The following is a 17,790-nucleotide window of genomic DNA, read 5'->3' on the forward strand; positions in this document are numbered from 1 at the left end:
TGCATTAATAGCCGCCAAGAATTCAAAGAATAATACTGAAAGCTTACTATGGTTGGCAGAATGCCCAGAAGCAATTTGCAGGAAGCTGATAAGATAAGCAAGACAAGACACGAAGGTATGTGAATGGAGTTGTTCCTGCAAATTGCTTCAGTCGATATTTCTCCTTAAATAGGCTAAGGGAGTGGCCAATTAGCCCCAAGCCTTACTCTTGAGGAGACCTCCTCCTGAGGAGCCACTCCTGTCTTTTGACAGCTCTGCGTGCCCGTGCATCGAGAAGAGGCTCCTCCTCTTCGTCCTCTTCACTTAAGGGAGCTTCTGGAGGTTCTGAATCTCCACCTCTGGCATCACATCTTCTCCCGACTCCTCATTATCCGACTTGAGTGCCAGCTGCACAGGCTGCTGATGCAGCACCACACCAGCCTCCTCGCTGTCGGAATCAGCTACTAGCTGCACAGGCCGCGAACAGGCCACAACACTATGACAGTGGTGGCAACAGTGGTGGGTTGCTACTGGTTCGCCCCGGATTGGGCAAACTGCTAGCAGTGGCGGCAGGAGGCTCTGCCCACCTGCCCAGATGTCTCTGTGCATGCACCCACGAGTGCCCACGCGCCCATGAGCAAACCGGTAGTAGCCGAAATTGAAACTCACTACTGGGTGGCGAACCTTTTACTCACCGACTGCTGAACAGATACATGCTTCGCGTGCATTGTGCATGCATGTTCTATCCATGCTAACGCACATCTCCTCCCCATGCGCTGTGCATGCAACTGCACCATCTGCACATCTGCACAGCTTTTGTGTGCGTGTCCCTCCATGCACTGCACGTGCAACCACACCATCTGTGCATGCGCGCGGCTTTCACACGGCTCCCCCATGTGCTGTGCACACAACCGCACCATCTGTACATGTGCATGTCTTTCACGCGACTCCCCCATGGGTTGAGTGTGTAATTGCACAATCTGCGCATGCGTGCGGTTTCCATGCATGCAATGCACGTGCGCAAATGCCATATTTCAGTACAAACATTGCAATCTCACATGCATGCGCAAACACGTGTGCATCCTCAGGAGTGCTCCGAAGACCAGCTGGGTCTCCCGAATTGCACATATGCACACCGGAGGCCCGAACACTAGCTGGGGTGCGCGCGCATGTGTAGCTGCAGGTGAGCTGGGTGACAGCTTTCATACTCAGAAAGATGACTCTGCGTGCTGCCTCAAGCACCCATGCCATACGTTCGCCATCACGGGTCTATGGAGATTCTCAGTCATCCAGATCAGGGTTGCCCCATAATTAAAAATTTTAGACTTTTAGCCATACACCTTGGGATAGACCCCCTTCGAATGAACAGATTTCAAGAAAAATTGCAGACTACATGATACCTTTGTCTCCAAACTGAAGGTATCTGGAAGATCTCTCTGACAAATTGAAAGACAAAAAAGGACAAGGAGAAAAAAATGGAAAGAGGGACACCCAACTAAGGCAGAATATCAGTAGACAGACCGAATTTGAAAAGATGAAGTCAGGAAAGGAAAGGCTCAGAATGAACCCAAGACTTGAAACAAAAGTCAAAGATAATTAAAAAAAAGTTTCTTCCAATACGTTAACCTAATCTTGTGAAGCTTCTTCTCCGGTAACATTGTACTCGAACTAAGGCATACAAAACCTTTGCCAGACCAATTCTCGAATACAGCTCGTCTGCCTGGAATCCACACTGTATATCGGACATTAATACAATTGAGAGGGTCCAGAGGTATTTCACGAGAAGAGTCCTCCACTCCTCTGCTCACAGTAGAATCCCTTATACCACCAGGCTTGAAATTTTGGGTTTGGACAACCTGGAACTACGCGGCCTAGGATCTGACCTAAGCGTAGTACACAAAATTGTCTGCTGCAACATCCTACCTGTCAATGACTACTTCAGCTTCAACCTCAATAATACACAGGCAAACAATAGCTACAAACTCAAGGTAAACCGCTCCAAACTCGATTGCAGAAAATACAACTTCAGCAAGAGTGGTCAACGCCTGGAATGCTCTACCTGACTCCGTTGTTACATCCTCAAACCCCCACAGCTTCAACCTTAAACTGTCTACCGTGGACCTCACCCCATTCCTAAGAGGTCCGTAAAGGGGGCGTGCATAAGCGTACCATCGTGCCTATCGTCCCTGTCCTACTGTCCCCATTTATTTGTACTTATTGTACTTGTTCATACCCATGTTTATAGTTATACCTGTTATCTTTTACATGTTCGACAAACTAAATAAAATAAAATAAAAATAAAACATATAAATAAACAAGATAAACATCAAGGAAACAGTTGGTCCACTAAAGAGAGAAGACGGCAAGGAAGTAACAGGCAACAGAGAGAAAGCAGAGCTGCTTAACTCATTTTTTGCATCGGTCTTCACGCAAAAATAAATTATAGCCCAACCTACCAGAAACATAAATGTAAAAGACAGATTAGAAATAAAAGTTAAAATAAGAAAAAAAAAATAGTAAGAGAACACCTGTCTGATCTTGATGAATACAAATCACCGGGATCTGACAGATTACATCCCAGAGTTCTAAAGGAGCTGGAAGATGTCATCTCAGAACCACTGTACCACGTTTTTCAAAAATCCTGGAACACCGGGGAACTTCTAGAGGACTGAAAAAGATCTGATGTGGTTCCCATCTTCAAAAAAGGGGAAAAAAACAGACCCAGGAAACTACAGACCAATCAATCAACTACAGACTAACATCAATCCCCGGGAAGATACTGGAAGTCGTGGGAGCTTCATCACTGGAGGCTTTCAAGAAGAGACTGGACTGCCACTTGACAGAAATGGTGTAGGGTCTCCTTCTTGGATGGGGGGTTGGACTAGATGTCCTACAAGGTCCCTTCCAACTCTGTTAATCTGTAAAAACCTTCTCAGAACTGCCAGGTCCTCCAGCCTAAAATCACAAATAGCTCTTTTATATAGAATAACAGAGTGGGAAGGGACCTTGGAGGTCTTCTAGACAACCCCCCTGCTCAAGCAGGAGACCTTTACAGAATCAGAGAATGACAGAGTGGGAAGGGACCTTGGAGGTCTTCTAGTCCAGCCCCTTGCTCAAGCAGGAGACCCTACACCACTTCAGACAAATGGCAGTCCAGTCTCTTCTTGAAAGCCTCCCGTGATGGAGCATCCACAGCTTCTGGAGGCAAACCTGGTTGATTGTTGTTGTTGATATTCAACACACCGGCTTGGATTCCACGTGGCTGAACCTTAAAATCCAATATACAATTCTCTTTCAGTCACAAACAGCCTGAGCATCCATAAGAAGGCATCTTCACACAAATTGTGTCGCTGCTGAGAGTTACAATCTTCATCCTATTAAAGCTGAACCATTTCATTCCACCTCTCAGCTTCCAGTCCTGCTACATCATCATCATCATTCTGCCCACTGAGCTGTGATAATCCAATAATGCAGAACCTCCTTGGCTGGTCCAGGGTAGAGGCACAAATACTTAAATATGAACATCTACGTCCTCCTTAGCTATATTTTCCCAATACAGGGAGTCCTCGACTTACGACCACAATGGAGCCCAAATTTCTGTCCCTAGGCAAGACAGCTGTTAAGTGAGTTTTGTGTCATTTTACAACCTCTCTTGCCAGAGTTGTTAAGTTGAATCACTGCAGCTGTTGAGTTAGTAACAGGGTTGTTAAGTGAATCGGGCTTCTCCATTGACTTCGCTGTGTCAGAAGTTCATTAAAGTTGATCACATAACCCCTGGATAACACAACTGTCATAAATATGAGTCAGTTGCCAAGTGTCTGAATTTTGATCACATGACCATGGGGATGCTGCAATGGTCATAAGTGTGGAAAAGTAAAAAAAATAAGTCACTTTTTCAACACTGTTGAAACTTTGAATGGCCATTGAAAGAATGGGTATAAATTGAGGATCGCTTGTATTCAGATTTATTCCAGTCATCAAGGGTCTTTCCTATGCTAGGGTAATCATTATGCTACATTGGAAGGATAAAACTAGCTCTGATGCGAAGACCTTGTCTTGATAAAGCAGCAGTCATGAAGACTTTTGAGCTAGGTGCTCATTATTTTCTGGAGCTGATTTGTTAGTTGTTAAGATTGCAGTACTAGGACCAGAGGTGGGTTTCAGCAGGTTCTGTCCAGTTCTGGCAAACCGGTAGTGTAAATTTTGAGTAGTTCGGAGAACCGGTAGTAAAAATTCTGACTGGCTCTGCCCCCATCTATTCTCTGCCTCCCAAGTCCCAGCTGATCAGGAGGAAATGGAGATTTTACAGTATCCTTCTCCCTGGAGTGGGGAGGGAATGGAGATTTTACAGTATCCTTCCCCTGCCACACCCACCAAGCCATGCCCACCAGAACCGGTAGTAAAAAAAATTAGAAACCCACCACTGACTAGGAAGGTGTGATCTGAAAGAATGATATGATACGATTAACTTTACTCCGTGGTGATGGTATTTTTTCCACTTTTGGTGTGTTAGGAGAGAGCAAGTACACTTCAGGTCACTTCTCTTAAAGGCTGCCATCTTCTAGGACCAAAGAAGGAGACTTTCTTTGCCATGGCCCCCACCTGCTAGAACAGCACACCCCCACCCCAAGATATGGGTGACTCTCCCCCCCCCTCTCCTTGGGTTTTGGAAAGCCTTAAGACCTGATTCTGATCCCAGGCCAGAGGTGAAATCCAGCAAGTTCTGACAGGTTCTGGAGAACTGGTAGCAGAAATTTTGAGCAGTTCGGAGAACCATCAAATACCACCTCTGGCTGGCCCCAGGAGTGGGGAAGGAATGGGGATTTTGCAGTCTCCTTCCCCAGCCATGCCCACCAAGCCACGTCCACAGAACTGGTAGTAAAAAAATTTGGATTTCACCACTGTCCCAGGCCTGTGGATGGTGTATCACAGTTTATTGTTACTGTTAATGATTGTTTTCAGTTTGGACTGTCTATTTCAGTTTACTAGTTGCAAATGTTTTAATGGCTTAATTGGATTTTATCAGCCACCCAGAGTCTTCTGAAGTGGAAAGTATTGGAGGAAAATCTGCAGGAAGGAATGTCTGAATTTCCATCCCATTGGTGACTCTCCCTTCTCGAGCTGAGGTGGGTTCAGATATTTGTGAATATCTAAATTTCCAACCCATTGGTGACTCTCCCTTCTCGAGCTGAGGTTGGTTCAGATATTTGTGAATATCTAAATTTCCATCCCATTGGTGACTCTCCCTTCTCGAGCTGAGGTGGGCTCAGATATTTGCGAATATCTGAATTTCCATCCCATTGGTGACTCTCCCTTCTCGAGCTGAGGTGGGTTCAGATATTTGTGAATATCTAAATTTCCAACCCATTGGTGACTCTCCCTTCTCGAGCTGAGGTTGGTTCAGATATTTGTGAATATCTAAATTTCCATCCCATTGGTGACTCTCCCTTCTCGAGCTGAGGTGGGCTCAGATATTTGCGAATATCTGAATTTCCATCCCATTGGTGACTCTCCCTTCTCGAGCTGAGGTGGGCTCAGATATTTGTGAATATCTGAATTTCCATCCCATTGGTGACTCTCCCTTCTCAAGCTGAGGTTGGTTCAGATATTTGTGAATATCTAAATTTCCATCCCATTGGTGACTCTCCCTTCTCGAGCTGAGGTGGGCTCAGATATTTGCGAATATCTGAATTTCCATCCCATTGGTGACCCTCCCTTCTCGAGCTGAGGTTGGTTTAGATATTTGCGAATATCTGAATTTCCATCCCATTGGTGACTCTCCCTTCTCGAGCTGAGGTGGGTTCAGATATTTGCGAATATCTGAATTTCCATCCCATTGGTGACTCTCCCTTCTCGAGCTGAGGTGGGTTCAGATATTTGTGAATATCTAAATTTCCAACCCATTGGTGACTCTCCCTTCTCGAGCTGAGGTTGGTTCAGATATTTGTGAATATCTAAATTTCCATCCCATTGGTGACTCTCCCTTCTCGAGCTGAGGTGGGCTCAGATATTTGCGAATATCTGAATTTCCATCCCATTGGTGACTCTCCCTTCTCGAGCTGAGGTGGGCTCAGATATTTGTGAATATCTAAATTTCCATCCCATTGGTGACTCTCCCTTCTCGAGCTGAGGTGGACTCAGATATTTGTGAATATCTAAATTTCCATCCCATTGGTGACTCTCCCTTCTCGAGCTGAGGTGGGCTCAGATATTTGCGAATATCTGAATTTCCATCCCATTGGTGACTCTCCCTTCTCAAGCTGAGGTTGGTTCAGATATTTGTGAATATCTAAATTTCCATCCCATTGGTGACTCTCCCTTCTCGAGCTGAGGTGGGCTCAGATATTTGCGAATATCTGAATTTCCATCCCATTGGTGACCCTCCCTTCTCGAGCTGAGGTTGGTTTAGATATTTGCGAATATCTGAATTTCCATCCCATTGGTGACTCTCCCTTCTCGAGCTGAGGTGGGTTCAGATATTTGCGAATATCTGAATTTCCATCCCATTGGTGACCCTCCCTTCTCGAGCTGAGGTTGGTTCAGATATTTGCGAATATCTAAATTTCCATCCCATTGGTGACTCTCCCTTCTCGAGCTGAGGTGAGTTCAGATATTTGCGAATATCTGAATTTCCATCCCATTGGTGACTCTTCCTTCTCGAGCTGAGGTGAGTTCAGATATTTGCAAATATCTGAATTTCCATCCCATTGGTGACTCCCCCTTCTCGAGCTAAAGTTTGTTTTGTCTCTTCGAGCAGAACCATTGAGTAATTCAACCTCCAAACACTTTAAGGTGGGTTTGCAAAGATGAGTCAAGCAAGCAGGAATGTGTTCAGCAACCCTCCAGAAGCAAGATCTCCCTACACAGGAAACTGTTTTTCTACTGTTTTCCAGCAACAAGGAAATACAAGATTATCAGTGTGATGGGTTGCAAATCAACAATTAAAAGACTAGGTTTAAAATAGGCCTGAGCTGCTGGGTTATACTGGCTAAAAGTAACTGCTAAATGTCAAACCATGACTTCAGCTAGCTTTGGCTGCTTTGCCCAACTTCCTTCTGAAGCTTAACCACAAATACAACACAGAAAGTATTCTTCTATACCTAACTTGCTTCTAGTCTTTGCTAACTATTTCCTGCTGCAGTTTAAACATTGAGTTGGGTCAGGAGCTCCAGGCTAAAACATTATTAATATACACGCTGCTTCATTTCATCCACGGTGGCTATAAGAAATTTAAATTAGTCATCATCATTATCTTTGTTCAAAAGCAAGCCTCGTAACAGGCAGTCCTCAATTTATGGCCATAACTGAGCCTGGCAATTATAGTTATAAGCCGTGAGGGTCATAAAGTGAGTGGGTCACTGTATGATTGGACCTGTTTTTACAACCTTTCTTGTAATGCTGTAAAGTGAACTCCACAACCAAACTCGTTGTTCGCTATGGACTCGTTTTTGCCAGCAATAAGAAGTAAATAAGAAGAGCCTTGGTGGCACAGCAGACTAAAGTGCTGTTAAGTAACACCAGCTGCCTGCAATTACTGCAAGTTTGAATCTCACCAGGCTCAAGGTTGAGTCAGCCTTCCATCTTTCCGAGGTAGGTAAAATGAGGACCCGGATTGTGAGGGCAATAAGCTGACTTTGTATAAAAGAGAACACCACTTAGGGGGGGGCCGAAAGCCCTACTAAACAGGTATATACAAAAGTATGAAGGCTATTGCTTAACACATTGTAAGCCGCCCTGAGTCTCCGGAGAAGGGCGGCATATAAATCAAATAAATAAATAAATAAATAAATAAATAAATAAATAAATAAATAAATAAACCCCCGTTTCCTGCCAAGCCATCATAAATCGCAGTCACTTGATTGTGGGGTGCTGCAAATGGCCACAAATGCGGGTTGGTTGCCGAGCAACCAAAATGCAGTCATGTGTCCACAGGGGGAGGCAATATCAGAAACAGGTTGTTAGTCCATTGGGGACGGCGGTCAGTCGTAACTGGGAACGGTCACTAAGCCACTGATCGTAGGTTGAGAACTACCTGTGTATTCAGCAGGTCTTGTTCCCCAATATCTGTGTTAATGACTATGATCTTAAGATCATGGCATTTAAGTTTGGAAAAAAGCACCTAATATCATTAATAGCAAGCAAATATTACCATGTTAACCAATATTTTTTTTAAATTATATTCCTCCTTTATTTTTTTTACAAATAATTCAAGATGAACACATCTTCCTCCTCCTAGTTTCTCTACAATAACATCCCTGTGAGGTGGATTGGGCTGTGAGAGAGGACTGGCCCAAGGAAACCCTGCCAGCTTTCGTGGTTAAAGTGAGACTAGAACTCACCATCTCCTAGCGATTAGCCCAAAGTCACCCAGCTGGCTTTCATGCCTAAGGTAGGACTTGAACTCATGGCCTCTTGTTTTCTAGTCTGGTGCCTTCCCCGCTGGACCAAACTGGTATAACATCCTCCTCCAATAAATTACCACCTCTGGATGCGCTAGCGCGACACGTTGAATCCAGTGGTGGGTTTCAAATTTTTTTACTACCGGTTCTGTGATTGTGGCTTGGTGGGCGTGGGAGGGGAAGGATGCTGTAAAATCTCCATTCCCTTCACTCCAGGGGAAGGTTACTGCAAAATCCCCATTCCCTCTCCAATCCAGGGGAAGGTTACTGCAAAATCCCCATTCCCTCTCCAATCTAGGGGAAGGATACTACAAAATCCCCATTCCCTCTCCAATCCAGGGGAAGGATATTGCAAAATCCCCATTTCCTCCCGATCAACTGGGACTCGGGAGGCAAAGAATAGATGGGGGCGGGGCCACTCAGAATTTTTACTACCGGTTCTCCGAACTGCTCAAAATTTCCACTACCGGTTCTCCAGAACTGGTCAGAACCTGCTGAAACCCACCTCTGGCTGAATCCTAAACTGGCTAACTTCATTTTGCACTTTGCGAAAACCCACATTACCAGGGAGAGCAAATTGTATGGAATTCTGTCAAGCCCACCCTTTGCCTCTTGAGGCTTTTTTCCTTGTTCAAACTGTTTTGTGCGCTCCATTATTTACTTATATATATGCTGGGGAGGAAAGGAGTGACCAGGAATTGCAATGCTTCGTTGCAACCTGAAGATAGGTAGCTATTTTGGTCTGACAGAGACGCTAATCTGGACTTTTGCAAGCCAACACCAATTTTTTTTTCCATCTGGAAGAGCATTTTGGTTTTGTTAATAAGCAAACACGAACTGGAGACTCAAAGTTACATAAGGGAAAACGTGTTGATGTCACCAACCACAGACTTAATCCTTACCCACCTCCCCCCCCCCCCCAAGAGAGACAAACCTAGAAGACTATGTTTCCACAGGCTCTTTAAAGACTAAAATTCCAGACGGGTATGAAGCGACTTCTACCTAGCTTTAAAAAAAATAAATAAATAAATTACACTTTCCATGCAACTAAACCTTAAAATAAGTAGGCTTTATTCTATTTATATCACCTTGTTTCTTTTTCCGCACCAAAGACAAATTCAGAAACAGCAGCGTTGGCACTAGCTCTTCTCTTTCGGAAAGGCAGGAAAGGGTGGCTTAAGTTTGCAAGCAAATCTGTGTGCATGTGTGTATGGAGTTTGCATGGGTGTTGTCTGAGCACCTTCGACCCGGTTGCGGGATTTGGGGTATGGTTAGTCTAGAGAAATGAAGGCCCAGGGGTGACATGATAGCAATGTTCCAGTTTAGAGGGGCTGCCACAAAGAAGAGGGGGTCAAATTACTCTCCAAAGCACCCGAGGGCAGGACAAGAAACAATGGATGGAAACTAATCAAGGAGAGAAGCAACCTGGAATTCAGGAGAAAATTCCTAACAGTGAGGACAATCAACCAGTGGAACGGAAGTTGCCTTCAGAGGTTGTGGGTGCTGCATCACTGGAGGCTTTTAAGAAGAGACTGGACAGCCACTTGTCTGAGATTGTATAGGGTCTCCTGCTTGAGCAGGGGGTTGGACTAGAAGATCTCCAAGGTCCCTTCCAACTCTACTTTGAAACCCAATTACCTGCTTCCCAGATGTACTGACCAGCAGTGCCCATCTCCCTCAACTAACAAGCCTCTGGCATGTATTAATACTTGGCAGCTGCATTTTTACAGTACACTAAACTGCCTTCATTTTAATCTGAGTTTTCTTTTATAGATAGATAGTCCTTGAGTTACTACAGCAATTGAGCCTGGCAATTACAATCGTAAGTTGAGAAACTTCCTAACAGTGAGGACAATTAACCAGTGGAACAGAAGTTGCCTTGAGAAATCGTGGGCGCTCCATCACTGGAGGTTTTTAAGAAGAGACTGGACAGCCACTTGTCTGAGATGGTATAGATTCTCCTGCTTGAGCAGAGGGCTGGACTAGAAGACCTCCAAGGTCCCTTCCAGATTCTATTCTACTCTACTCTACTCTACTCCATTCCGATATTCTATTCTATTCTATTCTATTCTATTCTATTCTATTCTATTCTATTCTATTCTATTCTATTCTATTCCATTCCATTCCATTCCATTCCATTCCATTCCACTCCACTCCAATATTCTATTCTATTCTACTCTACTCTACTCCACTCTCCACTCCATTCCAATATTCTATTCTATTCTATTCTATTCTATTCTATTCCATTCCATTCCATTCCACTCCACTCCACTCCACTCCACTCCACTCCAATATTCTATTCTATTCTACTCTACTCTACTCCACTCTCCACTCCATTCCAATATTCTATTCTATTCTATTCTATTCTATTCTATTCTATTCTATTCTATTCTATTCTATTCTATTCCATTCCATTCCATTCCATTCCATTCCATTCCACTCCACTCCACTCCACTCCACTCCAATATTCTATTCTATTCTACTCTACTCTACTCCACTCTCCACTCCATTCCAATATTCTATTCTATTCTATTCTATTCTATTCTATTCTATTCTATTCTATTCTATTCCATTCCATTCCACTCCACTCCACTCCACTCCACTCCACTCCACTCCACTCCAATATTCTATTCTATTCTACTCTACTCTACTCCACTCTCCACTCCATTCCAATATTCTATTCTATTCTATTCTATTCTATTCTATTCTATTCTATTCTATTCTATTCTATTCTATTCTATTCTATTCTATTCCATTCCATTCCATTCCATTCCATTCCATTCCATTCCATTCCACTCCACTCCACTCCACTCCACTCCACTCCACTCCAATATTCTATTCTATTCTACTCTACTCTACTCCACTCTCCACTCCATTCCAATATTCTATTCTATTCTATTCTATTCTATTCTATTCTATTCTATTCTATTCTATTCTATTCCATTCCATTCCACTCCACTCCACTCCACTCCACTCCACTCCACTCCACTCCACTCCACTCCAATATTCTATTCTATTCTACTCTACTCTACTCCACTCTCCACTCCATTCCAATATTCTATTCTATTCTATTCTATTCTATTCTATTCTATTCTATTCTATTCTATTCTATTCCATTCCATTCCATTCCATTCCATTCCACTCCACTCCACTCCACTCCACTCCAATATTCTATTCTATTCTACTCTACTCTACTCCACTCTCCACTCCATTCCAATATTCTATTCTATTCTATTCTATTCTATTCTATTCTATTCTATTCTATTCTATTCTATTCCATTCCATTCCACTCCACTCCACTCCACTCCACTCCACTCCACTCCACTCCAATATTCTATTCTATTCTACTCTACTCTACTCCACTCTCCACTCCATTCCAATATTCTATTCTATTCTATTCTATTCTATTCTATTCTATTCTATTCTATTCTATTCCATTCCATTCCATTCCATTCCACTCCACTCCACTCCACTCCAATATTATACTCTACTCTACTCTACTCCACTCTCCACTCCATTCCAGTATTCTATTCTATTCTATTCTATTCTATTCTATTCTATTCTATTCTATTCTATTCTATTCTATTCTATTCTATTCATAAAGTGAGTCATCACATCACGCAACCTGATTTTATGATATATATTTTTGCAGCAACCTTTAAATGAATCTAGCAGTTGTTAAGTGAACCCCTTGTTTGTTGTGGGCCAGTTTTCTGCTAGAAGTGCAGTCCGTAAGTCAAGGACTACCTGTGTTCTCTTTCCTTGACAGACTCTTGAAAAACCATTTTGCTCATCAAAGGAGCCTGAGAAATTATGATAAAACAGTGTTTTTCAGGGCCTGAGTCATCCAACAATTACTTGTTCCACAACACAAGCAACTTCTATTCATAAAGTACGTTCTCCCCACTCGGGTGTGGTCCAACCGCAATCTGAATGAACAAGTTAACATTCACAACAGTTACACACGAATTGTGTTGATCACAGCAGCTCAAGCTAACTCCCACATTCCAGGATTAAAGGTAGGATACAAATACACAAACAAATCAACTTTGTTGGTCACTCCAGCAGATGCTCCATGTGCCCCAAACATTGACAATTATTTGAGGGGGAGTCATGTTTGGTTCAAAGTCCAGAAAACAGTTTTGGTGTTAGCTTAATTGGTTTGTGTTTTTGCAGCAAAACCAAGAAACAATTATGCTTATTCCTTAACCAAAGAGTTGGGGGTGAGAAATCCAGAAAGACCTGCAAAGTTTCTTGTGCTGGCTTCCTGCTCCCACAGCAAGGAGAATTTGTGGTCTGTGGTTGGATAACCGATCCCCAGGGATCAGTTAAACTTTAGTCCTGATGAGCTGGCAAAAATGATCGGAGTAGCTCACATCAAACACAGAGAGACACTCTCTTGCTGGATATCCTACATTACAAAGGAGTCCGGGAAGTAGATCCTATCTGCCTTATTCTTTTCCTGGATTGTTTGGAAAAACAAAAGGGAAATATCTGTGTTGATCCAATTGAGACTGGGGCCTTGGCAAAGAAATTGAAGACCTCTGACCAGTTTTTTTATTTCCTCCCAAGTGGTCAAAGGGAAGAGGACAGGAGAGGAAGGGAGGAGAGGGGAGGAGAGGAGAGAATAGGGAAGAGAGGAGAGGAGAGAGAATAGAAGAGAGAAGAGAAAAGAGGAGAGAGAATAGAATAGGGAAGGGAAGGGAGGAGAGGAGAGGAGAGAATAGGGAAGAGAAGAGAGGAGAGAGAATAGAAGAGAGAAGGGAAGGGAGGAGGGAAGGGGAGAGGAGAGAATAAGGAAGAGAGGAGAGGAGAGAGAATAGAATAGGGAAGGGAAGGGAAGGAGAGGGGAGGGGGGAGGGGAGAGGAGAGGAGAGAAGAGGGGGGGAGGGGAGAGGAGGAGAGGAGAGGAGAGGAGAGGAGAGGAGGAGAGGAGAGAAGAGAAGAGAAGAGAAGAGAAGAGAAGAGAAGAGAAGAGAAGAGAAGAGAAGAGAAGAGAAGAGAAGAGAAGAGAAGTCGATTAAGGCACCATAGTTGCCCACCCTTGCCGGATCTCATCAACTCCATTCATCACAGCTTTCTTGGACTTCTGCTTCCTCTTAGCCATTTCCCTTTTTCATTCACATCTTTTCTTTTGCAATTCTATCCTGACTCGGTTTACATAACCAAAGCAGCCAAAACATCCACCCCCGTGCAGCCCTCGTCTGTCTATGCACGACGATTTCCCCTCTTTTTAAGAAATCAAAACGTTGCAATGACCACAATGCTACCTGCCCCTTTTCTGCTGGCTTTTGCCGAAATTCTCCATTTCCCATCTTTCGGCAATGCTCTGTTTTGTCATCATTGATGACAAAACCTGGTGACACAAACACAACTCCTCCCTGGGCTCTTGTTATAGTCATTTTCTCATCCTTGTTCCTCTTTGTTTCAACAGTACAGGTAGTCCTGGACCTACGACCACAATTGAGCCCAAAATTTACGTTTCTATGTGAAACATTTGTTAAGTGTTAAGTGTTATGACTGTATGACTGTAATTTGTTGCTTGTATCCTTACGATTTATATTGATATTGATATTGTCTCCTGATTGCTTATTTGTTCCCTATGACTATCATTAAGTGTTGTACCTTATGATTCTTGACAAATGTATCTTTTCTTTTATGTACACCGAGAGAGTATGCACCGAGAGTGTCCAATCACACTTGGCCAATAAAAATTGACTATTGACTATTAATTAATTGAGTTCGACCTCATTTTATGACCTTTCTTGCCACAGTAGTTCAGTGAATTGTTGCAGTTCTTAATTTAGTAACCCGGTTGTTAAGTGAATCTGGCTTCCTCATTGACTTTGCATGTCAGAAGGCTGCAAAAGGTTAGTACATGACCCCGGAATAGTGCAACAATCATAAATACATGCCAGTTGCTAAGCATCCTAATTTTGATCAACACGGGGATGCTGCAACAGTCGTAAACGTGAGGAAAGATCATAAGTCACTTATTTTGGTACCTGTTCTGACCCAGCTCCCCAAACACGACAAACCCTCTGAAATTAACTCAATGATTCCTTAGGAGCGCCAGCAGCCCTGGCAAAAAGTTTCCTTCTCACCGCAGGCTAACAAGTCTGTCCGGCAAGGCAGATGAATAGTTGTCTGCCACATCTATTCAACTCCGCCCCCTCCCTTTTAACCCCAGAGCTAGGGTGGGGTTTCGCTAGCAGAGGTGGCTCTTCCATCCCGAGGACCGGCTCATAGACTTCCACTGCTCTCCTCTCCTCTGCCTTCTGCGTATCCGCGCATCAGGCACTGGACCCAGCTGTTCCTCCTCTTCCTCATCAGCCACATCCAGACCTGGGGGCTGTTGACTCTCCATCTGAGGGCTGACGGATGGCCCAGGCTCCACCTCTCTCTCTCTCTCTCTCTGCCAGCTCCATTCCCTCTTCCCCCTCGGAGCTCCCAGGTTACCTTGATGCTGACCCTGACTCCCACCCCTCCTTCTCCTCCTCTGAATCAGCTGCTGGAGGGGCGGATGGCCGACAGGCCACAACAATACCATTGTAACTTTGAATGGTCACTAAATGAAAGGTTGAGAACTATCTGAAAATAGTCGGAAAATTTCAGAGCCGCATCAGCTTCCCTGCTTTGCAGTCACTCCGAATCGGCTTTCCATCTGCCATTTGTCTAAGGCTGTAGCTCAAAAGTTGCAGTAGGATAATTGGTTTCACTCCCACTGCAATTTTATTTTATTTTATTTGGCATCTAATTCAGCTTTCTTCAATCTCAACCCTTTAGCTACGTTGGAATTTTACACCCATACAGTCCAGCCAGCATATTCATTAATGCAAATTTAAACATATTTAAAGGGCACCATTGGAGAAAGCTGATTTAGCTCCATCATCGTTTCAGGTGGCTTGTAGGGTTCTCATAAAAATCGGAGCAACCTGCAAAGCTTTAAATCTGTCTACATCCTAAGAATCATGCTCTTTCACGTAAACTGCTCCTCCTTTAGAAAGCCGGTCTGCGTCTTCACAGATTAACAGAGTTGGAAGGAACCTTGTAGTCCAACCCTCCACCCAAACAGATCCTACATCCAGCGGTGGGATTGAAGTAATTTAACAATCGGTTCTCTGCCCTCATGATTTCTTCCAACACCCAGTTTGCCAAACTGCTCAGAAAGTTAACAACCAGTTCCCCCGAAGTGGTGCGAACCGGCTGAATCCCACCACTGGGTGAAATGCTCCCGGTTCGGACCGGATCTCCCAATCAGGTAGCGATGGCTGTGGGTGGTTCTTCCGCCAGAGGTTTTAAAAAAAATGCTTTTAAAAGTTTTTTAATTTCAGACAAATCATTGTCCAGTCTCTTTCTTAAAAGCCACAACTTCTGATGGCAAACCATTTCATTGCTTTATTGTTATTACCATTAAGAATGTTTTTTTTACATTTTTGGGGTAAGATTTGCAACTGTGAGATTTACAAAATCTTACACTTACAAATCTTACAAAAAATGTAAGATTGGATTGGGGAATTGTAAGGTTTTTACAAAACCTTACAATTCCCCCAATCCAGTTTTGAGTTGAGATGGGTAAGCAAGATGGCATAGACCAGTGATGGAAACGTGTGGAAATGTTGCACGCGCCTGCGCACCATTGTCGGGGCTGCGCTCTGGAAGAGCCAAATTCCTAGTTCTAGTGCGCATGCGCGCCTGACGATCCGCTGGCGGGCGAGCATATGCAGGCCAGTTTTCAGCACTGCTGTGGGAGCGAAGAGATCGTGCTCTGGAAAAGCCGAACCTCCGGGTTCTGGCATGCATGCACACCAGGGGTTGGGTTCTAATTTTTTTTACTACCGGTTCTGTGGGCGTGGCTTATTTTGTGGGTGTGGCTTGGGGGGTAATGTGACTGGGTGGGCATGGCCAATCTTTTTTTTTTTTTTTTACTTTTAAAAGCATTATTTCTACAACCTTAAGAGGTTACAGAAAAACATGCTTTTAGAAGCTTCTGACGATCAGGCAAATCTGCTGGGATTGCCAGAGGCTTTTAAAGGGACTTTTTTTCCTACAACCTCCTGGGCTGAAGAGGTTGCAGAAAAAATGTTTTCAGAAGCCTCTGAAGATCCCAGCTGAGCCACGCGATCATCGGAGGCTTTTTTTTTTAACTTTTAAAAGCATTTTTTCAGCGAAGTGGTTGTAGAAAAAATGGTTTTAAAAGTTAAAAAAAAAAAGCCTCTGATGAGGTGGGCGGGGTAAGCAAGCGTCGATCAGGCTGGGGACTGGTTCGGAGGTGTGGCCAGCCAATGTTATTACTGGTTCTCCGAACTATTAAAATTTTTTACTACCGGTTCTTGCGAACCAGTGCGAACCATCACTGATGCACATTGTAAGATGAAGTGGTGGGTTTCAAAAATTTTTGCTACGGTTCTGTGGGTGTGGCTTGGTGGGCGTGGCAGGGGAAGAATACTGTAAAATCTCCATTCCCACCCCACTCCAGGGGAAGGTTATTGCAAAATCCCCATTTCCTCCTGATCAGCTGGGACTCGAGAGGCAGAGAATAGATGGGGGCGGGGCCAGTCAGAATTTTTACTACCGGTTCCCCAGAACTGGTCAGAACCTGCTGAAACCCACCTCTGATGCACACCCGACAATCAGCTGGCTGGTACGCATGCGTACACCAGTTTTCGGCACTGCCGCATGCACGAAGGACAGCTGATCGTTGCACGCACATGCGCTTCAGAAACCCGGAAGACAAACAGGCAAGGCCATAGGTTCGCCATCACGGCCATAGACCGAATGAATTAATGCAGGATGCTCAGGACCCTGTCAATATTCAGAAGAATTTAAGAAGAAGCGTTTTACAAAAGTAGTTCTCAACTTTTGAGTGTCTGAGTTAGAACAGCACTGGAAAAAGTGATTTATGACCATTTTTCACACTTACGACCATTGCAGCATCTCTGTGGTCACCTGATCAAAATTCAGATGCCTGGCAACTGACTCATATTTATGACGGTCGCAGTGTCCCTGGGTCACACGATCCCCCTTTTGCGGCCTTCTGACAAGCAAAGTCAATGGGGAAGCCAGATTCACTTAACAACCGGGCTACTAACTTAACAACTACAGGTAGTCCCCAATTTATGACCACAATTGATCCCAAAATTGGTCTTGCTAAGTGAAACATTTGTTAAGTGAATTTGGCCCCCATTTTTACGACCTTTCTTGCCACAGTGGTTAAGTGAATCATTACAGTTGTTAAGTGAGCAACACGGTTGTTAAGTGAATCTGGCTTCCCCGTTGACTTTGCTTGTCAGAAGGCCGCAAAAGGGGATCACGTGACCTCAGGACTCTGCAACCGTCATAAAGACCCCTGAAGAATAAAACCCTTTCAGGTAGTGACGGGAGCAGCATGGCGCTCCCATGTAACACCGCT

At 44.1% G+C, this 17,790-nt stretch overlaps 1 protein-coding gene across 4 annotated transcripts in view; it reads right to left on the bottom strand.

The window, feature by feature from the left end:
• The window catches only part of CPNE2 (copine 2), a 153,675-nt gene that overhangs the window by 117,005 nt on the left and 18,880 nt on the right, over positions 1 to 17,790 (bottom strand). The window lies entirely within an intron of this gene.

Source organism: Pituophis catenifer, unplaced genomic scaffold, assembly GCF_029215685.1.
Source record: "Pituophis catenifer annectens isolate HBS135680 unplaced genomic scaffold, rPitCat1.0.hap2 SCAF_13, whole genome shotgun sequence".
NCBI classification, from domain to species: domain Eukaryota; kingdom Metazoa; phylum Chordata; class Lepidosauria; order Squamata; family Colubridae; genus Pituophis; species Pituophis catenifer.